General features: G+C 43.4%; 1 protein-coding gene across 3 annotated transcripts in view; it reads left to right on the top strand.

Moving 5' to 3' along the window:
• The window catches only part of Kank1 (KN motif and ankyrin repeat domains 1), a 183,280-nt gene that overhangs the window by 42,261 nt on the left and 114,270 nt on the right, over nt 1-26,749 (top strand). For all 3 annotated transcript variants that reach the window (XM_042699354.1, XM_042699352.1, XM_042699353.1), the window contains exon 2: nt 22,049-22,173. The gene's annotated coding sequence lies outside the window, so the exon portion shown is untranslated. The remainder of the gene's footprint in view (nt 1-22,048; nt 22,174-26,749) is intronic.

Here is a 26,749-nt window from a genome sequence, read left to right as displayed (position 1 = left end):
TGCCAGAAAGACTCTGCTTGGTGATGAGCAGTTTTCTTTCCTTCAGAATAGAAGATGCCAGCCCTTAGGACTGTTTCTGCCTTTTCCTGTCTGGCCTTCTAGTTGTCCCAACCCACAGTCAGTCACCTGCCTTCCTCAAGCCATGGGCTGCCTGTGCCAGGCCACCTGCTCCCTTTGTTCTTTCTTCTTCTGTCCTCTGGGGTGCAGGCCGCAGAGGCTCCTTGACACAGGAACTAGGAAGCCAAGAAATGGATCCCAGCACAGGTGGCTTTGCTATTGTGTGTGTGGAGAAGCAAACCCAATTCTTCTTCCCAGGACTGTGTTCGTGTCTTTACAGCTTCCTGATCCTTCCTTGGGGCTGGGGGTGGGAGGTGGGAGAGGAAGTCATGGGTCAGAAAGCTCTGGAGGGAAATATGTAATGTAGACTTTTACACCGGGGCAGACATCCTTGGTGGATTTTTCCTGTTTTATGTCCATATAACCCTGAGGCTTGTAAAAAAGCAAGACTCAACGTTCTGGTGTGGGCATGTGTGGAATGGATGTACCACGCTAAGTATTCAGAATCACCAGTGCCCTTTGGAGGTGGGGGGAGGGAGGGAGACAAAGAGAGAGGGAGACAGTCTTAATCTTTGACAGGGTCCCTCTTTCCAGCTTATATTTTTTACTATTATTTTGGATATTGATGAGTCTAAAGAGATGCCTTGATTTTTTTTTGGGGGGGTGGGGGTCAGTCATGGGGCTTAAACTCTGGGCTTGGGCACTGTCCCTGTGCTCTTCAGCTTAAAGCTAGTGCTCTACCACTTGAGCCACAGGGCCACTTCTGGTTTTCTGGTGGTTAATTGGAGATAAAAGTCTCACAGACTTTCCTGCCTAGGCTGACTTTGAACTGCGATCCTCAGATCTTAGCCTCCAGAGTAGCTAGGATTATAGGTGTGAGCCACCTGTGCCAGGCTATGATTATTTATTTTATCTTGTTTTATTTATTATTATTATTTTTTTTGGGTCCGGTCGTGGGGTCTGAACTCTGGGCCTGGGCGCTGTCCCTCAGCTCTTCAGCTCAAGGCTAGCGCTCTACCACTTGAGCCACAGCACCACTTCTGGCTTTTTTCTTTTTGCTTATGTGGTGTGGAGGAATCGAACCCAGGGCCTCAGGCATGCAAGGCAAGCGCTCTACCACTGAGCCACCTTCCCAGCCCCGATGATTTATTTTATTTTATTTTTGGTGCCAGTCCTGTGGCTTGAATTTAGTACCTGGGTATTGTCCCTGAGCTTTTTTTAATTTTTTTACTTTTTCCCCCTGAGCTTTTTTTGCTCAAGGCTAGTTAGAATTCCATCACTTGAGCTGCAGCTCCATTCTGGTCTTTTTTTGGTGGCTAATTGAAGGTAAGAGTCTCATGGACTCTCTCACCTGGGCTGGCTTCAAAGCATGATCCTCAAGTCTCTGGTTTCCTTCCTTCCTTCCCTCTTTCCCTCCCTCCCTCCTTCTCTCCTCCTCCTCTTCCTTCTCCTCCTCCTTTTTTTTGTAATGCTGGGGTTTGAACTCAGGGCCTGTGCTTGGTAGGTAGGTCAATGCTCTACCATTTGGGGCACATCTGAAGCCGTACAAGTTTCCATTTTTAACAGGAGTTTATGAAAGCTCCCAAGGTATTTATTTTTAAAAAAACCAACCAACAGCATCAACACACACAGAGAAATCTCTCAAGATTTAACAACATGGTGTTTAGCCGCTCCTTTCTTCCCACACCCATCCATAGGCCTGATCACAGAAGTAGTAAGTATGAAATCATTTGTTCCCCCGGGCAAACTGGTAAGAGCAGATGAGCCACGGTCTCAAGACCTTTGGCAGGGGCTGGACTCCTGCTGGATGAAACTGTCAGATTTGAGAAGATACTAGCACGGATAAGGGAAAGATGAGCGGTCTCCTCTCCCCGACTCTGTTCTTTCCCCAGATTGTTTCCTTCTTTCTTTCTTTCTTTCTTTCTTTTTTAACCTTGCCCTTCTCCTTTCCCCAGACTGGAATGAGGTCATCGTTTGAGCAGTTTCCTGGGACAGTTGAGTGTCAGACGTGTGTGACCAGGCTCTCTCTCTTTCGTATATCTCTCTATGGAGACTTGCTCCTCACATCTGGAGAGATGCTGAATGGGAGAGAGAGAGGGAGGCTGCAAGAGAGATGTGGGCAGCTGATCGGGACACGGGTGAAGAGCAGGACGGGAGACTGGCTGTTTTAGGTGAATGCTCTTTCCTGGCTCAGGATAACCAAGACAGGGTGAGAAGCCAGCTGTGAGGCTAAGCAATGAGCAGACCAATGTGGCTTTCCTCTTTGATCCAAACCATGATGGAAGATGCAGTTGTCGCCCATGATGACGGGTTTTGTTGTTGTTTCGTTTTATTTCCCCCCCTGTGCTAGTACTGGGGCTTGAACTCCAGGCCAAGACAATCTTCCTTAGTTCTTTTGCTCAAGGCTGGTGTTTTACCACTTGAGCCATAGCCCCATTTCAGCTTTTTGCTAGTTAATTGTAGATTAAAAAAGTCTTGTGGACTTTCCTGCCCAGGCTGGCTTAGAACCTGGATCCTCCACTCTTGGCCTCCTGAGTAACTAGGATTATAAGCATAGGCCCCTAGCGCCCAGCCTATGACGATATTTAAGACCAGATTCAGTGTACACAGATGATAAAGCTTCACTGCAGGGGTTAAGCTCACTGAGTTCACAGTTGTATTTCAGCTTTCCCTTGATCTTCTTTTTGGACATTGGAAAGATAAAAAGTCTTCACTTTCCTACCTGGTGATATTACATGCCTAAGAATCCTGCTTGCTGAGACAAGGCCTGGAAAACTGTCTATAATTACACCCTCCCCTGTGCTCCACCCCTGTGCTACAGACATGGCTGAGAACACACATGGTCCCTGCCTCCATGCCCCTTGGGTGTCAGGGCGAGACAAGATGCCGCTAAACAGGAAGTTAACAGAATTTACAAAAATAAGTAAAGTTAGCATGTGGTAGGAGGCCCCAGTGGGAGCCTTGGCCAGGAAGGGATTCCTGACAAGTAATTTGAGACTTAAGACTGAGAATTGGCTGGGTGGAGGTTGGGAGCAGATGCACTGAAAAATGCTGCAGAGGAAGCAGCGTCAGCCTAAGCAAAGGCCCTGAGGTAGGAAGGAGCTTTAGAAAGGAATTGCATGATTGCTTTGGGATAATTATCTGGAGCAGGACAAAGATAGCAGGAATATCAATTAGGAACTTCAAGGGACTTGCACAAAGTCACTTAGCTGGTGAATGGCAAGCCAGGACTCAAACCCAGAGCTGTACAAAGGCCACATGCCCTTCATCTTTGCATTTGTTAAATATACTTGATAATGATGCTGTCTGAACACAGTCCATACTTAAAAGATCCTTACTTGACTTGTTTCTTTCCACATGGCTTCTGGATCTTATAATTAGACGATGAAAATGTTTTCATATTAATTTAATCAGCTGCAATAAGGAAGAGAAACACTCATTTGAATGAACCCGAAGAAACTTGGAATTTGGCCAGCCTTCTCCCCCAGCCTTGCCAACGTGTATTTTCTTTAATTCTTCTCATCACATTCTTGGCTAATCTGTTCATGTCTGAGCTATGCTTTGGCATTTTCCCCCTGTGACAGTTTAGAGACCTTTAAAGAAAATATTATGAGATGTTTTCTCTTGATCTGGGCATTTGCGGTTGGATAGTGCACACATTGCTTTTATTTGCAGAAGAACTATTATTTAATTTTTTTTTAACTACCATGGAATCCTTTGTTAGAAATGAATACAGTTGTAACTTTATCACCTTTGTTTGAATAGAAATCACTTATCAGGTGCTTTATGTACAAAGCAGTTTAGATGTTTGCCACCTCTGCCTTCTATCGGCTTATATGCAGAAGCTTTGAAAGTTGGTTAATTCAGTTAGATCATGATGATCACATACCTAATGTTCACTGGAGGCTGCTTGTGCCAGATAGTCAGCTCCAAACACCTTTGATTTTTAGGACTTTTTTTTTTTGGCTTGAACTCAGGGTCTGGGCACTGAGCTTTTTTTGTTCAAGGCTAGCGTTCTACCACTTTGAACCATAGCACCACTGGTGGTTAGTTGGAGATAAGAGTCTCATGGACTTTTCTGCCCAGTACTGGCTTTGAACCCATGATCCTCAGATCTCAGCCTCCTGAATAGCTGGGATGACAGGCGGCGTGAGCCACGTGGCTAAGGACTTTTCAATAATGAAGTTTGTAGTAGAATGTTTTTGTTACATTTTTACATTGTACCTGGTGAAAACCTGCTGGTCAGTAGTAAGACAACCATTGGACAGTGAAGAGTGTTCAGGAAAGAAGAGGAGCCAATAGCTTTTCCTCACGCAGCCATGCCCACAACCCAGAGCAGGATGGGATCTGATGGGATCTGATGCACCCAGATCCTTGGTGGTACCAGGACTTCAGGCAGCCAGCGCCACTTTGGGTAAGATGTGGACACATCTCTCTCCCCACCAAGGTGGCAGGGACCCAGGTATGCACAGTGTATATCTTGTTCGTTCTGTGTTAAGGAACTTTTCCGTCCTGTAGGAAAATGAATACACGTGTCAGGATTCAGATAGCAGTACCCAAATTATGGCAGAGTTCCTTCTCTTCCTTCCCCTCCCCTCCCTTCTCCTCCCCTCCTCTCCCTTCCCCTCCTCCTGCAGTAACCTCCAGAGAAAGATTCATAGTTGGCTGGAATTAAATCACGGAGGCTGACTTAGTGGGGCCTTAAGGAATTCATCAGATTTTGATGTGTCCAGGCTTGTACTGGAATATGAGCTACTGGATTTGACGCGATCTCTGGGTTCTCAGTGTACACGTGGCTTTCAAAAAATGTGTTTCTCACCATGCAATTAGGGAAAAATTTCTTTGAAATGTGAAAATCACCCCCTTTCGTGGTGACACAGATGCGGACAGTCCCTTCTGCTTCGAAATAAAACAAAACAACTTTTAATCTTTCTGATGTCACAATAATAACATCATTAACGTGCGTGTACACAAACATTGCCGGCAGATGCTTCAAGTAATCATTAGGCTTTTTTTTTTTTTCCCAGAGCTATACTTAAGAGAAGTACTTTTTAACTTACACTACTCTAATTAAAATGTTACTGCCATCTCCATGTGAGTGTCAGGTTGCACCTCTGATTTCTTATTTTGTCTCTCTTTGTCTCCCTAGATTCGGTTTGGGTTTGGCAAGGGGAGGGGACAAAAGGAATATGACCGAATACAAGATCATTTTCAAAAATAGTATTTTAGGGAGGAGGGGAATTCTGGCACTACTTCTGATTATAAGCCTCCAAAAAAGATGAGCTGGGGCTGGAGGTGTGGCGTAGTAGTGATGGACCGCTTGCCTAGCTTGTACAAGGCGAGGCTCTGGGTAAGGACAAGATAGGAAGAAGAGGAAGAGGAAAAAGGGGGAAGAAGAGAGAAAATGGTTAAGGTCATTCATTTGAAAATAAGTTTATTAAGTAATAAATTTCAATATTTCTCCCCGCCCCTGCTGCTCCGTTTCTCTCTCTAGCAGTCAAGGGGACATTGAGAATCTGGCATCTCACTCTGTGTGTTGGTCTTCTTTTGCACAGGCAGCCAGGCCTGTTTTAGAGTCTCAATGCTGCCAGTTCCTAAATTATGACCTTAATTGCTATTTATGTAATTATGACCCGATGATAGTTAACTGTGATGCCTCCGTCTCCACATCTGTAAAATAGGTGTAATCCTCGTAACCTCTTCATGAGCTTGTGAAGAGTCTGGCTCAGTAATTGGTACGGTTAGATAGCATCCTAAGTCACACGCAATGTTTGTTTTCTTTTATCATTGAGAATCCAAGGTGTGGAGACGGATAGGAACCATTGAGATTCTTGTATCATTGTAATTGACCTAATATGTTATTGCAGCCTATCATAATTTGGTCTCTGTGGTGAAATGAGACACTTACCCGTACCTAAGATCATTTCAGACATACAGTAAAATGTCCAGAGTGTCACGGACACAAGATACTTAGAAAAACTCGGGTTTAGGAAATGAACCAAGTTAAGTACAGTGAACTAGTAACCAAAAAGTCATCCCCTCCCGGCCCCGACACACTTTTTTGTGTCATGAGGCTTGAACTCAGAGCCCAGGCAATGTCCTTGAGCTCTTTTGCTCAAGGCTAGCACTCTACCACTTTGTACCACAGAGTCTCACAGACTTTCCTGCCTGGGCTGGCTTTGAACCATGATCCTCAGATCTCAGCCTCCTGAGTAGGATTATAGGCACCAGCCACCCAGTGCCTGGCTGCATGCCCCTGTATCCCCACTAAAAAGAAAAAAAAAAAGACCCAAAGGAAAAACAAACACTACGACCATCATCAACAACAATAACAACAGCAACAAAACAAAACCATGTTTCTGTTTCCCAGAGTTCACATGGAAGTTCTTAAGGTATAGCTTGGTTTTGCTTGAAGACAGGCTAGCAAAAATAGAGCAAAAAAGAGGGAACAGGTGAACACGGTGGGAAAACTATGAACCTTGTTCTGTGAAGTTACTACAAATACCAACCAAGTACTGAGCCACTGCTGCCAGAGAGCCTCTGCTTTTAACATACGTTCAATCAATCAATATTCCACCTAGTTTTCTGTGTGTTTCTGTGGAAAGCCACCTTGTTCAACATATACATATTTGACTCCTAACATTGAGCTCATGGCTAGCAGCACAATAATACATGGAGCGTACCTACAGCATATCTTTTCTCCCAGCCATCCCAATGGGACCACACTGAGAAGATGGGAGACAATCACCCTCCTGTTCTCTGCCTCAGCTTGGCTGCCTCTAAAGGTCTTTTTTCAAACACGTCCTACTTTTTAAGAGGGCAAAGCAGTGAGGTAAATGGACTAGAAACTGCCCTGCCGGAAATCCTTGAAAGGCTGTTGAGGGAGAGAGCACGTTCATTCACAGGGCCAGGGGCAGAATTTGGATGGAATATGGAGAGCCTGCTTTTCTTTTTCAGTTCAGGTTTTCTGTGGGTGCACACACAAAAGGGAAGATCATCTCTATACTATTCATGAATACCAGCAATTTCTTTTTTTCACTAGATTGAGTCTGCGTGTCTTCTCTTATTACTATCCATGATCATTTTTAATGCCTGAATAGCATTCCTTTATAGGAATGTGCTCTGCTTTGTTGAAACCATCCCTGGCTGATCATTATTTTAGCTATTTTCAATTACTTAGTATGATCATCAACACTACAATGATCATCTCCGACATTGATTCTCACTATGTACTTGTTATTTCCTTAGGACAAATTCTCAGAAGTAAAAGGGCTGGGTTGAAGGTATTCAGCCAGCCAGCCAACCAGCTAGCCCTCCCTTCCACCTCCCCTCTTCTCCCTCCCTCCATCCCTCCTTCCCTCTCTCCTTTTCTCTCTGTCCCTCCCCTCCTTTCTCCATCCCCTTCTGTCTCCCTTCCTCTGTCCTTCCTTTCCTCTTTCCTTCCTTCTTTCCCTTTTCTTTCCTCCTTATTTGTTTTTTTGCTTTGTACTGCCCAAATGCTTTACCAATAGTACGAACTGGATTTTGTTAAGTCAGCTTACCCCCAAACAGAGGTATTATAGGAAAGGGATTTGGGATTGAATATTGGACATTGGTGTAAAGATCCCTTCGGAAACACAGAAACAAGGTTTTACCTGGAGCAAGGTGACTGTTTCATCCAGAGATCCCAGGCTTTAGTCTTCTATGTAAGTTATTCTGTTTCAGTGAACAAATAGAATTTCTCCACGGAAAACTCTGCAAATTTAGTCAGTGAAGAGAGTTATGTGACAGGATTCATGAGGCTGGCTGTGTGATAGAACTAGATGGTTATTCAGCAAGCTAATCATTTTATAATTCATATAAGTTTGTCTTTTGCAAACTAATGACATTTGTACACACACATTCAACTTGTCAGTTTATAAGGACAATGCATCTTGATCATGTCACCCCTTCCACTATTCTCCCCCATCTCTCCTACCCATCCCCTCAACTTTCCTGGCTCCATTTTCACATAAATATATTGACTCTTCCTCTCTCCATTCATCTGATCTCAACCTTTGACCTCTCCTCCCTCTTCAACACATTTCAAGCTTCCTGATATTCATTTTGTAAAACTGGAAGTTACACCATTGCATATACCATTCCTTATTCAATATGTTTGTGTGTATGTACCTATATGTATAATATATGATATATGCGCATAGGACCCTATGTGCTTTCGTGTATGTTTATAACTTAGATGTAACATCCATATATGAGAGAAAATGAATGCCTTTATGTTCCTGGGCATGCCTTGCTTTACTCAACAGAGTTGTTTTCCAGGTCTGTCCATTTCTCTGTGAATGACACTCTTCTTCCTGCTCAATGAGTGAGTCCTCAATTGCATTTCTGTCTAGTAACAGGATGGAGTGAGCTTTGCATCTGGGAAGGATGGGAAGGGGCACAGCGCTCCTCTGGGTCCAGTTGTGTTTTCAGTGTTTGATCCTCACGATCACAAGCTGGGGGTTGGGGCGGGGAAGGCGGGGCATCTTCCCCCATTCACTGTGCAGGGAGCCCAGCTGCTGGGAGCTAGGAGCCTCACTTTTCCTTTTCCTTTTTTTCCCCCCCACCACAGTTGTCAAGAGTTGATTTAGCACTCCAGAGAGTGAGCAGAGGGATGGGAACCTAGATGTCATCCTCCTCCCATGTGACAACTTGTCAGAGGGTGATTGGGTTGCTTGAAACAAGCCAGATACTTCCCTGGATGGTGGCTTGTAGGATGGCCGGCCTGGGTTATGACAGGACCCAAGACTCTCCCCTGGGTGGTGGCCACCGGCTGCAGGGGACAAGCTAACTGGCCTGAACCAGTTAGCTGACATTTTCCTTCTCCCTCCCCTTCCCTCGTCAGTTTTCCCTCACAGCTGTTGGGACAAGGGGGGGGGGGCGCATCGGGAAATGGTGGGGGGGCGGGGAAGAGGACAGGTGTCAATGAGCCTTGCTTCCCTCATCTACCAAGAAAACCAAAGGTCAGTTAGTTATCACACTTCTCAAAGGAGTTACTGTGAGAGGTACGTGGAGTGATATACAGGAAAGTACTTTATAATGTGTAGAACATTATAATTATTCATTACCATTGTCAGCAAATGGAATTTTTGGTTTTAAATCTTTGTAATGGATGAAGGAGCTAGTAAGCTTCATCAGGCATGAGTGCAGCCTGGTGCTGGTGGCTCATCTGTAATCCTAGCTACTCCAGAGGTTGAGATCTAAGGATCAGGTTTGAAGCCAGCCTAGGCAGGAAAGTGCATGAGACTTTTATCACCAACTAATTCAAGAAAACAACAGCCACAACAACCAAAGATCTGAAAGTAGAGTTGTGGCTTATGTGTTAGAATGCTAGCCTTGAGCAAAAGAGCTCAGGGAACAGCATCCAGGCCATGAGTTCAAGTCCCAGGGCAAGCACAAAAAGAAAAGAAAGGAAGGAAGGAAGAAAAGAAAGAAAAAGGAGTTCAATTTACCTGGGAGCTGGTGGCTCATGTCTATAATCTAGCTACACAGGAGACTGAGAGTTGAGGATCACAGTTTGAAGCCATTCCAGACAAGAAAGCCCATGAGGCTTTTTATCTCCAATTAACCACTAAGAAGCCAGATGTGGATCTGTGGCTCAAGTGGTAGAAAGCCAACCTTGAGCAAAAAACATAGTGGACAAGTGCTCAGGCCCTGAGTTCAAGTCCCAGTACTGACACTAAAAAAAAAAACTATCTGATTTTCTTGATTTCTGTCATCTTGCTGCTTGACTCATAGTTGCAATTCACCAAATATTTGTTGAATGCAAGAAAACATGTAGGATATAGCCTGAAGTTACATGAAACAATGAAAAAATTACCAGAATTTTCCTCTTGAGAGCATGCACTTGTCATTTGGGGAAGTCCTGCTGCTCATATCCTGCATGCGGGGGTATTGAGATCCACTGAGTCTCCAATCACTTTTGATTGCTAGTTTCAGGTGACTTCTAATTGTTTACCAAGTGCTTATTGCTGAAGAGAAAAGAGCCAGTGCTCTTTTATAAAAACCATGGATGAACTATTGTGTCAGACTCATGTTCACTCTCCTACTCTTAATAGGAAATAATTTGGTTTTCTATATCATTCTCACCAAAATCTGTGTGGCCAGAAAATGAATTGTTTCCCACATTCCTAATATAGCAACTTTGTGTGCATTGCTGTGCTTTGTGTCTGAGGATTCCATCCACTGGGAACTCTGAATGCCCTTGTATCATTGGAGTGCTACTCCCTGTCAGTTCTCTGCATTGTGCTTGAGAATAAACCAGGATGTTTTGTCTCTGCTGGGATTTCTGTCATGGCCACTAAGAAGATGATGGTACTGAAAAGAGAAGCCTATGAATAAACGTCCTTAGTACTTCACATTTTTTTTTAAGCAAATACCCATTTAGTTTAGGATTGCATGCTTTTATACCATGTATTTTGAAATAAAAGGTAGGACCCGTTGTTTCTTATTCTTGGGCTTTAGGTGGAATGCATCCATGATATGAATCCAGAATTATATATATATATATATATATATATATATATATATATATATATATATATATGTTCAGGGAGATGTTTCATTAAGTAACAAAAAAAGAGGTTGGGGATTTAGCCCAGCAGAAGAGCACTTACCTGGCAAAGTGCAGGGACCGAGTTCTGTCATCAGCTTTGCAGAATGAATAAATAAATAAGAAATTGGAAGCTCAATTGACCTCAGGTCCCAACTGTGCACGAGCCCAGGGGCCCAGAAAATTCCATCCAGTCATTTCTTTGATGCATGGTGACGTTGTGACTAGAAAGTTATATAGAATACCTACACTATCCCAGGGCATCCTTGGGTGCTAAGCAAATATTTGTTAGTGCTCAGTAAAGGGAATCACAGGGTGCTCCCTTGTTCCTATCTGTAACAGAGCACGGCCTGTAAGCTCCTGCAGGACTAGAGCTTTGGTTTTATCCATGCTTTGACAGGCATCCTAACCTCTTACCACAGCCTTCTAGTGTAATAGAAAGTACTCTTGCCATGTCAAAATAGAAGTCTGTCAGCTTTATTGATTATACATTCTCATTAAAACAAAACATATGGAGCACATATTCTAAAGGACTTTTTTTTGCGGGGGGGAGGGATAGAGGGCCGTGAGGTTTGGACTCAGGGTTTAGGCGCTGTCCCTGAGCTCTTTTGCTCTAGGCTAGCACTCAACCACTTCTAGCCAGTGTCACTTCCAGTTTTCTGGTGGTTAATTGGAGATAAGAGTCTCATGGACTTTCCTGCTCAGGCTGGCTTTGAACCACAACCCTCAGATCTCAGCCTCCTGTAGCTAGGATTACAGGTGTGAGCCACCAGCTCCTTGCTCTAAAATACCTATACTTGTCTATATTGAGGCTATACTCTGATTGTTTTATGCTGACAAAACATAGTCGCAGTGCTAACAGAAGGATGGAAAGCAGTATGAAGCCACATCGGCTTTATATGAATACCAGCGACGATCTCAGCAGAATACTGTATCCCCTGTCTACTCACTGCTAAGGTTGGCCTCAGAATCTGAGCTTGCACCCAGCTTTGGTTCTTTGTGTTTCTTCTTTTCCCTTCTAACCTTCTTTCCCAGGGGTATCAATCACCACTAACTGCCTAGTCTCCATGATTGTTCTCCCAAATTCTCAAGAGTCTGATTTTCAATTGGCTTTTCTTGGAAAATCCATTATAGTCCACCCAAGTAGCCGTGTGTCATTTGGCATCAGCATGGCTGCTTTAGCAGCCAGGAACTTGAGGGGATCTCTTCACTGAGAGAGTAAGACTGCAGGAGGCCCACTTTTGCACAAACCTTCCTGTTTTCCCTTTGCAAATCCATACCTTATAATCCTTTTCAAGACCACAAGGTATGGTTAGTCCTGGAGACAATTGATTGTTATAAACCTCCTTCCTGTCCATCCACCTTCCCAGTAAATTGCTGCTAAGGATTAAGTGGTTACAGCTTCATCTTTAAGACTCAGTCCTCGTGCAGTGGGGAAATTAAGCTGAAAGAATGGCTTCACATTTGCTTCCTTTCAGTTTGGCATAGAGAAGGCACTAAAGATTTTTCTCTGCAGAACACAACTTGGCTCTTCTAAGTCCATTCTGCAGAGTTTGAACCACGTAGAGGAAAAGTCTGCCATAATGCAAGTTTGAAAGTGTTGTATGCACAAAACCCAATGTTCAGGAAGGTGAAATCTCCTATGCATTCATGGATAGAAGAATGCTCTGTTTTTGTACTGGTTCTGGGGCTTGAACTCAGGGCCTAGGTGCTCTTCCTGAGCTTTTCTGGTCACTCCTACCACTTGAGTTCCACTTTTTTGGTGGCTAATTGGAGATAAGAATCTTACACTTTCCTGTAAAGGCTGGCTTCAAACCAAGGTCCTCAGGTCTCAGCCTCCTGAGTAGCTAGGATTACAGGTGTGAGCCATCTGTGCCTGGCTGCTTTTTGTTTAAAGCAGTATTTCTTCACATCCCTTCTTCAAGGAGCTTTGGTGCAATTCACAGTTATGTGAGAGTATTTTAGACACCTGGAGAGATGCCTGCACTTGTCAAGATTCAGACTTCCCCAGCTGAAATATGTTCCTGATGGGTGCAAGGTTGCAGACATTTGTATAGGTCTTTAAGAAGTGGGTGCAGTGGTATTAAATTAAGAGTTAATTTGAAAAACCAACTTGGAGCTGTTCACCATGAGTACAATTGAAAGAGACAGAGACAGAGAACCACAGACAGAGAGAACCACTTTCTACTCTTATATTTTTAATTTGCTCCTAGAATCTGTTAACTCAGATTACTCCCATCAAATAGAGGGGGGAAAAAAATCAAAATTTAAGCAGTTTGACCACAATTGGCAACTAGCTGAGACTGAGGTAGAAAGTAATTTTGTGTGAGAATAGCTTGCATTTTTCTTGGCAACATGGTATGATTTTAACAGGAATTATCTTGCTACCTTTTTTTTTTGTCGGCCGTGGGGCTTGAACTCTAGGCCTGGGTGCTGTCCCTTAGCTCTTCAGCTCAAAGCTAGCACTCTACTACTTGAGCCACAGTGCTACTTCCTGCTTTTTCTGCTGAGGTGTGGTGCTGAAGAATCGAACCTAGGGCCTCATGCATGCAAGGCAAGTACCCTACCACTGAGCCACCTTCCCAGCCCCTATCATGCTACTTCTTACTGCTAGCCTTGAGCTGAAGAGCTGAGGGACAGCGCCCAGGCCCAGAGTTCAAGCCCCATGACCAACAAAAGAAAGAAAAAAGAAAAAGAAAAAAAAAGTTTAAAAATCAGCTGAGCACTGGTGGTTTATGCCTGTAATCCTACCTACTCAGGAGGCTGAGATCTGAGGATTACAGTTAGTAGCCAGCATAGGAAGGAAAAGTCAAATGAGATGCTTATTTCCAGGTAGAAGTGGAGCTGTACCTCAAGTGGTAGAGCATTAACCTTGAGCAAAATGAGCTCAGGCCCTAAATTCAAGCCCCCGTATTGGCACTAAAAAAAAAAAAGTTAAAAAAAATCAACCTCCCAAGACTGTCTTTATTCTAAGGGCAAAAACACTCAAAAGTCTGATGTTTTTCCTCCTAATCATTTGCATGATTTTGCTTAACCTTTTCAGTTTAAACTCAGTTTAAAACACATACCTTTATCAAGTATTTCACTGTGTTAAGATCTTCATAAACATGCTTAATATCTGCATAATTAATAACCAAGGTTCTAAAATTTTTTTATCTATATAATCAAGCAGTGAATATGTTTGTGCCCCAGGAAAATATTTCCTTAATATAAAATTATTTTAATGTAAAATTATTTTAAAAGTATAAGCATATTTTAAAAATCGACTTGTGTTGCTAAGTTGGTGGGTTTTTTGTATTTGTCTTTTTCATTTTTTGGTACTGAGTGTCAAAGCTGGGACTTTGCACTGGACAGGCAAGCACTTTGCCACTGAGCTACATCCCAGCCCTGCTAAGTGGGTTTCTCTTGGGGAAGAAAAAAAAATCCCCTTCTCCTCCCATCCCTCGGATAGTGTGTGAGCCCTGCACACCTCCCAAGGCCTTTGTGTTGAAAGGTACACTCTCAAAGCCCAGCTTCCTGTCTGTGTCCTTGTGGGCCTCCCTACCACGACTCCTCTGTGTATTAGAGAACTTCTCATTGTGTTTGCATTTCCCTTCTGGAGACTTACCAGGCATTTATGTCTCTGAATGCTTAAAGAAACCCTGGATTCATCATTTCTTGTTTTCTTCTGCTTAGTACATTCACAGTTCTTGAAATATTTTGTTTGACAGTCATTTTTCAAGCACATTGAGTATCTTTCTCTTCTGGATACGTAGTTCACACTCAATTGTTCAAGTTTTACATTTATCTTCTTGCCTCACAGAATTTCAGATGTGTGCTGGAGAGGACATCTGTGCTCGTGTGTTCTATAGTTTCTCCACGCCAGCTTTTCCGTATTTTCAAAATCTCCTGATGGGATTGGTATTTCTTTAAAACAGAAATCATTCAGGAGGCTTTTGTTCATGCATTGGGGCTTGTTTGTCTACAAGCCTGTTATTTTTGTGGTAGTTTGGGCTTCACCTGTCACTACTGCTTGCAGCATTTACGGACATTTTTCTTTGGGCTTGGCGTGACCCCAGGTGGGAATGTATACATTGTGGGGGGGAGGGGAGTTTATCTCTGAAGATAACTTGGGTGTAATTTTTTTACCAGATCTTTAACTATATTCTCATTAGAAAATAGGATGCCCTTAGCATGCAAGAATCGAAGCCTTGCCTGGCTTTCCTACACTGCTATTGCTATGTCTGACTACACTGTTGCACAGTGGGCCCAGCTGGTTGGACAGCTGGTCAACCATTTGGAAAAAGCAAGTCACTGCTCCCCTGGAAGTCTAGTGCGAGACCTAGACCCTGCCTCTGGGGAGCTTTTACTAGAAAGCTAATCTCTCAGAGGGTCTTTCATCATCATAAAAGGCAGAAACAATTTTCTTAATGCTGCTGATCAAATCTGGTGCATCCTGTTTAATACTATTAGGGAAATTGGGAGTGGAGACTTTTATTTTCCCTCTTAAAACCACCTGCCACAATTAGCTTTCATTAATTGGTACATATACTGAGTATTTGAGAAGTTGTGCTTTTTTACGTTTTTAGGATACTTATGTTAGATAGGAACTAAATCATGCTGGGTTTTTTTTCATGTAATTTAACAACTTATTTCAAAACTTTTGGTTTCCTTCTTTGTCAAGTTCCATAAACACATTTAATATCTGCATACTATGTATGTGTGTGTGTGTGTGTGTGTGTGTGTGTGTGTGTGTGTGTGAGAGAGAGAGAGAGAGAGAGAGAGAGAGAGAGAGAGAGAGAGAGAGAGAGAATGGGTACAGGTACTTGAACTAACCACCTAACTGTGTCCCTGAGATTTTTCACTCTGTACTGTTTAAGCCACAGCTCTTTTTCTACCCTTTTAGTGGTGACTTGGAGATAAAGTCTCACAGACTTTCCTGGCTTCCAACCTCAATCCTCAGATCTGTGCCTCCTGAGTAGGTAGGATTACAGCTGTGAGCCACCAGCACCAGGCATGCATAATAATTTAGAGTTTCTGACCTTTTTTTTTTTGGGGGGGGGGATCTGGTCATGGGGCCTGAACTCTGGGCCTGGATGCTGTCCCTCAGCTCTTCAGCTCAAGGCTAGCACTCTACCACTTGAGCCACAGTGCCACTTCCAGCTTTTTTTTTGCTTATGTGGTGCTGAGGAATCGAACCCAGGGCCTCATGCATGCAAGGCAAGCTCTCTGTCACTGAGCCACCTTCCCAGCCCCCAGTTTCTGACTTTTTAATAGAAAATTAGGGTCTTGACGAGTATATTTATTTCTAAATGTATGCAAGTTATTGTTGTTTAAAAAATGTTGTTTTCTTACTGTGCATCATTAGAGGCAGAAAGAGGGAGCGTGTGTGTGTGTGTGTGTGTGTGTGTGTGTGTGTTGGGAAGTAGCATCGTGAGCCTGCCTTTGACACTATGGCACCGTCGAAGATTCCCAAAGAGGGTCTAGTTCGCGTGGAAGGGCCACATGCATTCCTTGGATGCATTCCACTGGCACGTTACTGTGTGTTTGTTAACCCCACACTCAGGGGGAGTGGTCATCTTTGGCTCCAAGTGAATCTGGGTGCTGGACCTGATGATGCTCAGGCCAGACAGTGAATCAGAGCCATGGATTGTGACTCCACCCCATGAAGCCTCTAGTGATGCTTGCCGTCCCCAGCCCCGACTTTTAAACAGCAGAGCCTGGCTTGAAGTGCTTGGGGGAAATGCGGGGCACTGCACAAACCTCAAGAATCTCTGTCTTTTTGTTGCTGTTGTCGGTCATGGAGGCTTGAACTCTGGGTCTGGGCACTGTTTCTGAGCTCTTTCACAAAAGGCTAGCTCTCTACCACTTTCAACAACAGTGCTACTTCTGATTTTTCTGGTAGTTAATTGGAGATAAGAGTTCCACAGACTACCTAGTATGGCTTTGAACCATGATCCTCAGATCTCAGCCTCCTGTGTAGCTAGGATTACAGAGTAAGACACCAGCGCCTGTCTCTTAGTGTCCTTTATTCTGCATGCCAGGCTAACTCGCTGATAGGCAGCCCATGACATGGAACTCAGAAACATGTACGGATACTAGGTGTTAGCTTCCTTCCCTCACTCATGACTTTGCTCACTCTATTATGGATTTGAATTAAGGATGAACCTCAGCCCATATAAGGATCCCTGTATTTTTCAGAATCGACTTACCTTTGGTTGGAAGCTTCTACTTCTCTGGGGTAGCAGAATGTTCACCTTGGTTATTATTGGGCCTCTTTCCCACACCAGCCTTCCAGGGCGGCATCCAGGTGCCAGGACTTACTGCATGCCATGGTGTCAGGAAGACCTCTGGGATCTGGGGCTCACATGGTCTCTGCCTCTTTTGAGAGGCCCTGTTTGAGGCAGGGAGGAAGGGATGCTGATTCATAAGGAGTTCAAGCTCAGCACTTTGCCATTCTCCAAGAGCTCCTGCAAACAAGGGGTGCAGACTGAGAGGAGGCCTGGCTGGCCCCCTGCTACTGGACCAACCTCGCTCTCTTCCAGGCTTCTCTTCTCCCGGTTGGGGGAAGTTGGTTTGATTCTCAGACCCTTGTCTCCTTGGGGAAGCCCACCATGGTTTCCCTGAAAGAAAGAAGCCAGTGCCTCCACTCATGCGAATGAGGGAAGCTGAGAAAGCAAAGCATTCTGCCACCGAGTCAATCAAGTTACAATCAAGTGCTGGCTGGAGCCAGGCTGTGTGTTGGGCTTTGCTTCCTACCACACTTACCCCTAGCCAGATGCTCATGGCGAGGTGTCAAGTGGTGGTGAGGGGAGGGGGGAAGGCAGTCAGGGGACAGGGGAAGCTGTACCTGCTCCAAACCAGCAGGGAATTTGGATTTGAATTAGGGATGAGCCTAACTATACAAACTAGAGATGCTTTTCTCCATTCTCCAGAGACAGTGTGGAAACTAGTTTATTCTATAAACCCATCGCCCTCCTATTTCTAAGCATCGTCTACAAGTCTTCTGTGGAGTCTTAAAAGTATGTGTTTTGCTTTTTGGACAATGGATAATTTGGTGCTGTTAATCATCCTTCATAAAACCCATCTACGAGGCTCATACACACTGTGGGCCTTTGCTCTAGGATTTCTCAGTGGCTAGATAAATGAGGTGTATGCTGAAGCCAGTTTTAATTATGGGCTCCCATCTTCTGCCTCCTTCTGAAATGAAGGAAACCCCGATAGGAGGTAGAAAGAGTCCTTCCATAGCATGCCGTTTGGGCAGCAGCATATTACAAAGGTTCTGAGCATGCCTCTTCATCTGGAATTTCAGCACAGGTGCACATACATAAACTATTTATGAAGCAGAGTGTGCTTGGCCTTTGACAAAAGCGTGGGCTTGGGCGTGTGCCGTTACCACAGGCATCACTAAGGTACAAGTGGCTGAAGTAGCTTTAAGGGTGTTTGGAAGGAAGGAAAGCAACTGTCATTGGGTTGAGCTTGGAATGACTGTTAAGTAACCTTGGCTCCCCAACAAAACTATTTTATCTTCCTATCAGAATGATACTACTAGTAAGACTATTATAGAGCAAGGAGGAGGGTTCAATGGAGACTTTTTTTTTCAATTTTTTGTTATTATTGTTGCTTTTTATTGTTTTTATTGTGCGGTATAGAGGGATTACAGTTATATAAGTCAGGTAAAGAGCACATTTCTTTTTAGACAATGTCACCCCTTCCCTCGCTCTCTCCCAGTGTCTTCCTCCTGTCCCCACCCACAAGTTGTATGGTTCATTTTCAACATAGTGTCTAGAGTATTTCTGCTGCATTTGTATACCCTTTGTCCCTCCATTTCTGTGTCCCCTCCTTGCCCTCCCAAAACAGTTAAAACAAAAACAGCAACAAAGAGATAAACCCTTTTGTTTCCATTTCCTGGAGCTCATTTGGGTACATATTATTTTCTGTCATCAGATGGCATTGCACCTTTGTCTTCCTCTCCTAGGAAGCAATGGAGAAATTTAAAAGAATGGCTTTTGCAGTAACAGCCCAGGCTCATTGCTGGTGGAGGAGCACCAGTAAGCTGTTCTCTGGATTAAGTCTATACAGCTGTATTGTGTCTAGACTGCTGGGGCTAGTCTTTGGAATTATTACCTCGCTTATTTGTGAAATGTAAATCTAATTATCATGTTACTATCTATGGATACTTATTCCCAAGGAAAGATAGTGCCTGCGTGATTGACCTAACATTGAAAGAATAAAACATCTATTGCTTAGCAAATAGTGGGGCTCATTGTTATTTTGTTTTTATGGTGATTGTTTAACTCACCAAGTTAACTGCATTGTCTTTAGTTGTCTTGAAATATTTCAGTGAGGCAGTGATGTTTCTATTTTAGAGGTAAATGGGATGGGACCTCCTGCTGAGCAGCATGGATGACAAGAGTTTGGGTGCTATTCCACTAGATCAAGTATTTACCTCTGAATTTTTGTGCTAATGATCATTTCTAAGTCTAATAGCCTTGACTTGGCTTTGTTCTCCATTGTTAAATGTTCCCAATTAACGTGTGGATTTCTCCCCATTATCAGGACATTAATAATATCCTCCAGGGGCTGGGAAGGTGGCTTAGTGGTAGAGTGCTTGCCTAGCATGCATGAAGCCCTGAGTTGAATTCCTCAGTACCACATAAACAGAAAACCCAGAAGTGGCTCTGTGGCTTAAGTGGTAGAGTGCTAAAAGTGCAAAAGAAACTCAGGGACAGTGCCCAGGCCCTGAGTTCAAGCCCCAGGACTGGCAAGTAATAATAATAAAATCAGTAGTTTTCCTACTCTAGTATGAAAGTAAAGGACCAAGTATGAAGGAGGCTCATATGTTGTAATCTTAGCTATGTAGGAGACAGAGAAGGGAGAAACAGGGAAGATAGGGAGACTGTATGTCTAAAAACAAGATGAACATGCTGTAGTACGTGGCTGGAATCCCAGCTAGGTGGGAAGCAGAAGGAGGAGGATTGTTCAAGCATGGGACTCTACCTGAAAAAGAAACTATGGCATTCAAACAGCTGAGGGTGTGGCTCAAGTGGTAGAGTGCTTGCTTAGCAAGCTTGAGGCCCTAAGTTCAAACCCCAATACTGCCAATAATAATAATATTTCCATTTTTGCTGGCACATAAAAATTGTACATGTCAGTGGGGTGAGGTAATATAATGTTTCAAGATAGGTGTATGTAGCTGGGCGCTGGTGGCTCATGCCTGTAATCCTAGCTACTCAGGCTAGGATCTGAGGATCACGGTTCAAAGCCAGCCCAGGCAGGAAAGTTTCTGAGACTCTCATCTATATTAAATCACTCAAGAACCTGGAAGTGACACTGCTCAAAGTGATAGAGCACTAGCCTTGAGCAAAAGAGCTCAAGTACAGTACCCAGGCCCTAAGTTCAAGCCCAAGGTCTGACAGAACAACAACAAAAAAAACCCAAAACACAAAAAAACAAGATAAGTATTTGTTATATAGTGTTTAAATCAGATTAAACCCGTCTCCTCAAGTGTGTGTCACTTCTTATGTGTATTTTCTAGTAAAGGAATAAAGCCTGTTAGTTGCAGGGGGAAAAAAATGGTAGAAGCTGAATTCTGGTGTCTCATGCCTATAATCCAAGCTATTCAGGAGGCTGAGATCAGAAGGTTAATGGCTCAAAGCCAGCCAAGCAGAAAAGACCTTAAGATTTCATCTCCAAAATAACCAGCAAAATGCTGAACAGGAGTCATGATCACTCTGGCTAAACAAGCAATCATAGTCCTTGCATTTCAACCCTGGTACTGGGGCTGAGGCATTATTAGAATTGGTCTAAAAAGAATTGGCTTGTAAAATCTTACTCTATTCACCGTGAAAAGCTTACTTCAAATACTCAGGCAGTAAGTAGTGTTACAGGAAGTTAGTGAGAGGTACATTGTGTGGGAGCTTGGCGTCGCTGAGGCCGCAGATACAAGCTGGGCCTCCGGAGAGAACAAGAGAGCCCATATCTCATTATATGGTGCCGACCTAGGGCAGACAAGTGTGTGTTCTTTGGCAAATGGTCAAGCTAATCTGACTAGAGCAAAAGGTGCCTCTTGGAAACTGGCAGAACTGAGTAATGCTAGATCTCAGAACGTCTGAAAATCAACGGAAAGAACAGTTGATATTTGATCACTGCAATGAGGGTTTGGATACAAAAGAAAGCTGGGTTTAGTTTTTGTAGGCAGTAGGGCTTAAACGCAGGGCCTGGGCCCTGTCCCTGAGCTCTTTTGCTCAAGGTTAGCGCTCTGCCACCGAATCACAGGCCACTTTGGGTTTTCTGGTGGTTAATTGGAGATAAAAGTCTCGTGGCTTTTCCTACCTGAGAGAAAGCTGGGTTTGCAGGTTCCCATCTGGAGCACCCTAGATTTGATAGTGTCTGTAAAATGGAAGGGAAATGACTTATGTTGGTGAGTTTCTGCCATGTGTTCGCAGAGGCACAAGATCTTGCTGTTTTTACTCTTACAGTCAACCTTAGAGATAGGATTCTCAGTTTATATACCATCCAACAGGGTTTGCCCAGGGAGACCAGAGAATACACTGTTACAAATATGCTTTCCAAGAACCATTGGCATCACAATGACAAACACGGAAATAAAGGAATATCTCAGCAAGGCAAAGTAGGGCCTACCACCAGCCAAAACTGGCATATGGAGCAGGAAGGCTGCTGCTCTATCCCTAGTTCAGCAGGCCCCGCCCCTCTCCTTGGATTGATTGAGTTCTTGTTCACATAGTGCCTCAGGCCCCACCCCTCTTCTCGGATTGGTTGAGTTCTGGTTCACAATCTGCTCGTGATTGGCTAGTGCGAATAGGCTGAAATGTATTTACATGAGGTGACTTTGAAATAATATTAACAATACATAAGTAATCTCAAAATATACCGCACCCTCTGCTCTGTCTAGAACAATCTGAGGTGTGTCTTAATTCCATCTCAAAAAGAAACGCGTTTAAGACAAAACCTTATGTTTCAAAAACCCTTCCTTATCCCTAAGCAGTTCCACTTTTTCTTTACAAGAGCCTAGCCACTAGGTCAAAGCAGGGACTTTTAAGCAACAGAGTTTGATAGAAAAGACAGCTTTTCCTCACAAATATTACCGTCAAATGTGAAGATTGGGTGGTATGCATAAGGTGACTTGGGCTGTGAAGGATCAAATGCTATTCTGGGAAATGACAATGGGTTGCTAAAAAAAAAAGGAATACAGGCAATTAGCTTTTACCTAAAACAGACACTGCTGTCTGCAATGCCCTTGGTTCTGTTTTATTCTGGCCTGCCTGGCCTGGCCTCTAAGAAGAAAAGTGGCCAAGCTGTGCTTTGATTTCTAAAATGCTTGTCTGTCTCTGATAATGGCTTCCCTTCTACAGTGTGTCTGAGGAAAGGAGTGTAGACCATCACATTTCCCTCAACAAGATTCCTTTTTGCTTTCAGAATGACTGGCCCTCTATGGGAATACAGCAAGACTATTCAGTTACTTCCATCTGTTGACCACACGAGGAAATTGTCCACGGAGCTGAAATACTTACTGCAGTGATTTCTGACCGAACACAATTAAGGTAATGTGTGTGCTTTTACCCTTCACCATCATGAAGTCGTGGTGTTTGCCTCCTTTAATTTTGAGTTCAACGATATGCATCCATTCTCTTCCCCTACTTTTTGTTTTTTTTTTCACTCAGGGTGACCTGAATCTGCAAAGATATAAGAGTGCAGAAAAGACTTTTACGAGGTGAAATTAGAGCAGTTTTTTTTTTTTACTCTAAAGAATGAAGGTAGGATGTATTACTCTTCAGATTAAATCCATAAAAGTAGTTTGTTTCCATAAACACAATATGCATAGTCTAGATGACAGTAGGAAACTTTTTTTTTGGGGGGGGGGGGAGGGTCCGGTCGTCGGGCCTGAACTCTGGGCCTGGGCGCTGTCCCTCAGCTCTTCAGCTCAAGGCTAGCGCTCTACCACTTGAGCCACAGCGCCACTTCTTGCTTTTTTTTCTTTTTGCTTATGTGGTGCTGAAGAATCAAACCCAGGGCCTCAGGCATGCAAGGCAAGCGCTCTACCACTTAGCCACCTTCCCAGCCCCAGTAGGAAACTTTAATAGATCAAAGGGGGGGTCTTTTTTTTAGGTCACTTGATAGTTTTTGATAGTTAAATATTGCTGCTGTCTTTTTTCAAACAAAGTCTTAAAAAAAAGCAGATACTTTAAAAGAACAAAATGGTTTCTTTCTCCACTTCCAGAAAGAATCGATGTTCAAATTTCACTGCATTATTTTTCTTGGTTTTGTAGTTTGTGTAGGATGTGTGTGCATGTATAATAATTTACTGCATTTTTTTTTACAAATGATTACTATCACATGCATACCCTGTCTCTGGCTCTGTACCAGTCACTTTATATATATTACTTTATTAATTCACTTAGCCCTTTTGAAGTTGGTATTTTGACCCCCGTTTGCATAGGAGAAAACTAAGAATCAGAAAAATTAAATGATTTGCCATGCTCACACAGCTAGTAAACCCACGAGAACGTGAACTTGGCAGACACTGAATTCCACATCAATAAATTATTCTTTTTTTTCATTAACAAAATACTAATTCCCTTTGTAAAATTGCATTATCATTTTACATGAAGACATAATGGTTATAGATATGCCAGGACTGGTTTCTCTACCCTGTCTTTTATATCTGACATTGCCAATGCTTCTCTGTACTTCTTTAAACTTGCCTTGTAGGCATCCATGCTTATTTCTCTAGGATGAATTGCTACCACAACTGGCATTGCTGGGTCAATAGGACTCTCGCTTATGGGTTTCTATGCATTCTGCTATGTGGTACCACGGGACAGAGAAGTGTCTGTTGGTTCTTAGCTCCAAGTGGCGTCTGGAATTAGCCATCTCAATAATGATGCTATTTGTTTTGAAAGAGTTTCCATGTTCTTGATCAGATCCACATTATTCCCTGCCACCCATACACTGGTGGCTATAACCTCTTCATGTGTTTTTCTCTATCCATCTCAAACCCACTCTGTCACTAAAGAAGTTGTGAGACCATGTGTAAGGGCATGGGTTCTAGAATGAGATGCCCGAGTTCAAATCATGTCTACGCTGCTGTGCCTCAGTTTCTCTAGCAGTAAGATGGAGATATATAATAATGAAACCTCTCATATGGTACTTGTTGGTACAGGATCTTTCATTTCTGGCTACTACTATCTTCCAGAAGTCTGTGCTCATGTAATTAAACAGCAGAAGGTAGGCTTGTTTGGAATGAAATATGATTATTCCCATAATGGATGAAATGGGATCATATTGAAGTCACAGCAGACCCTAAAATGTGGACAATGTAATAAACTGACCAACCTGAAGACCACAATAGCTAACCTTGCCTACGGCCAGGTCAAGGTCAACAGAGAGAGCGTAAGACAGGAATAGCTAGGATATCAGAGAGCTTTATGGCTCCCAGGGCTGTTTCCCACACACAGCCTCATTTGATCCTCACACTGAACCTGTGAGGGAGGTAGAGCAGATGCTATTAATCTGGTTTTACAGAGGAGGAAATTGACATGGAGGATTAAGGACTTGCTCACTTTATGGTCATGGAAATGGCCACTTTCCACTTGTACATCCTTTATCCTCACTCTTGATGCTTTGTTAGTGTAATGATGAGGTATGGCGTTGCCAGGTCCAGAGATTGTGCTGGGAAAGAAAGAGCGAAAGGAAATGCTACATGGCAGGTGCAGCTGAATTGGACAAGGACACTTGGTTAAAATAAAGCTGAATGGGTGGGAAAATTATACAGAAAGGAGAGACACTATGAGTCTAGAATCTCAGTGCTCATGGGGCTTAGAAAGTGATCAGAGGAAGAGGACTCCATTTGTTAAGGTGATATAATTCCTATGTGACCCTGCAGTCCATGTATATAATGTACAGTGATCAGATGGAGGCATTGGTCACCTTAAACATTTCTTTGTATTGGGAGCACTCAAAAATCCATTTCTGAGCAGGCTGGGATGTAATTCAGCGGCAAAGTGCTTGTCTAGCAAGTGTGATGTTCTAGGTTCAATCTCCAGTACCAAAAAAGAAAAGACTATTTTGTTTTTAAATCAATGCTTGAGATAGGAAGAATGCTTTCTCTAAGCCAGGAGGGAAGAAAAAGCTGGAGAATACAGACCCGTGTGTTAGAGGTAGAAAGGAACATTGCGAAGGCTGTAGAGTTAGTGCCTTTAGTAGAAGTCCTAAACAGAGAAAGAAGAAAACATTTGTAGAGAGGTAGAGCATCAGTTTGGGTCTTAGACCTAGAAAGGGGAACTCTTCTAGCACATCTGTCGCAGAAGTGGTCCAGGAATTTAGAGACAGCTGTCAGAGGTCTCTGCTGTGACTCAGGAGACAGTGCACAGGTATTGTTTCCCTGGGCTCCACTGGACGGATCTGTGACACAGCAGCTCCTCTCTGGAAGGGGGCCAACAGTGTGTTGGCCAGATATTTGCAGCATGAGGATATTTTGGCCAGATCAGGAAGGGGAGACTGGTCGGCTGCCTGTGGAAGGATGGCTGGGGCAAGGGGAAGGGGGCAGGTTGTTGCTCAAGAGTTAAGTTTCCTCTGTGGCAATGCTATTCTCCACCTATGGATGTATAGATGGGGGCAGAGTCAGTGGATTGATAGTCCTCAGTGTTTAGTCCTAAAAGCTTTTGTTGAGTCAGGCGGTAAACGTGGGAAGACAGTGGAGCTTTCCTGGGCAGATAAGTGAGATTTTTTTTTTTTTGTTTCCATGTGCATTTTATGATACGCTAGTTTTTTGTTTTTCATTTTTGCCTAAGAACTTTGCTTATTGTGACAAGTAGGGCGTATTGGCTGTAGGAAAAATGAAAGCTGTAGCAATAAGGAAAGAGACCCATTAAAAATGCATAAGTACATGATGTTCAAGTTACCACTCTTAATATTCTTCTGTATATATTTTCTATGCATAATTGCCTGAATAAGATTTTTTTTTTGGGGGGGGTCCGGTCGTGGGGCTTGAACTCTGGGCCTGGGCGCTGTCCCTCAGCTTTTCAGCTCAAGGCTAGCGCTCTACAACTTGAGCCACAGCTCCACTTCCGGCTTTTTTCTTTCTGCTTATGTGGTGCTGAGGAATCGAACCCAGGGCCTGAGGCATGCAAGGCAAGCGCTCTACCACTGAGCCACCTTCCCAGCCCTGAATAAGATTTTTTTAATACAAAAATATAACACCTGCCTTTAATGTTGACAGATTGTAAACTTCTTCCCATATGAATAGCTACAACTGTGTGATTTTTTTGTTTTTCTCTCTTCTGTTCCTGGGGCTTGAACTCAGAGCCTGGACTGTCCTGGAGCTTTTTTTGAGCTCAAGATTAGCATTCTACCCTTTGAGCCACAGCTCCCCTTCTGGCTTTTTGTGGTTAATTGGAGAATTTCCTGCTGGGCTGGCTTCCTGTTACAGGCATGAGCCACGTGGGCCCAGCTACTGTGTAATTTTTTAAAGCTTGTTGGAAGCTGGGTTGTAGTGGCTCACACCTGTAATCCTAGTTACTTAGGCTGAGATCTGGAGAATTGTGGTTTGAAGCTAACCCAGGCAGAAAAGTATGTGAGACTCTAACTAACCTGCTAAAAGCAAGGCTAGTTGCATGGCATAGTAGACTGCCAGCCTCCAGTAAGTAAACCAGCCATGAGATCCCCAATTCTAACTCCAAGGGAAAAATAAAAGAAAGGTGAATGAATATTTTATTCTAAGACTGTACTGTTTTTATAATACATCTCTCCTTGGATATCTATGCTAGCCTGTAAGATATTTTTATTATAAAATCAGGAAGTACTTTTTAGTGTATATTACTTGAAGTCTGAACCTGTTTAAACTCTTCCTTCAATATGCAAGATGTTTCTTTTCCCATACATGCAACAACATGCAAGATTGAACCTCAATACTGGGAAGGAAGGAAGGAAAGAAGGAAGAAAGAAAGGAAGTGAGGGAGGGAAGGAGATAGGGAAAGGAAGGAGTAGATTCAAGGGAGAACTCAAATAGTGTAATTCCTGGGAGGGAAAAACTGGGAAAGAGCAAGGGAAGGAATGCCATTGTCCAAAAAGAAATGTTCTCTTTACCTGACTTATGTAACTGTAACCCCTCTGTACATC

Source organism: Dipodomys spectabilis, unplaced genomic scaffold (genome assembly GCF_019054845.1).
Source record: "Dipodomys spectabilis isolate Male_0828 unplaced genomic scaffold, ASM1905484v1 ptg000241l, whole genome shotgun sequence".
In the NCBI taxonomy this organism is placed as follows: domain Eukaryota; kingdom Metazoa; phylum Chordata; class Mammalia; order Rodentia; family Heteromyidae; genus Dipodomys; species Dipodomys spectabilis.
The sequence above is the reverse complement of the archived record's forward strand: the minus strand, read 5'-3'. Positions and strand labels throughout refer to the sequence as shown.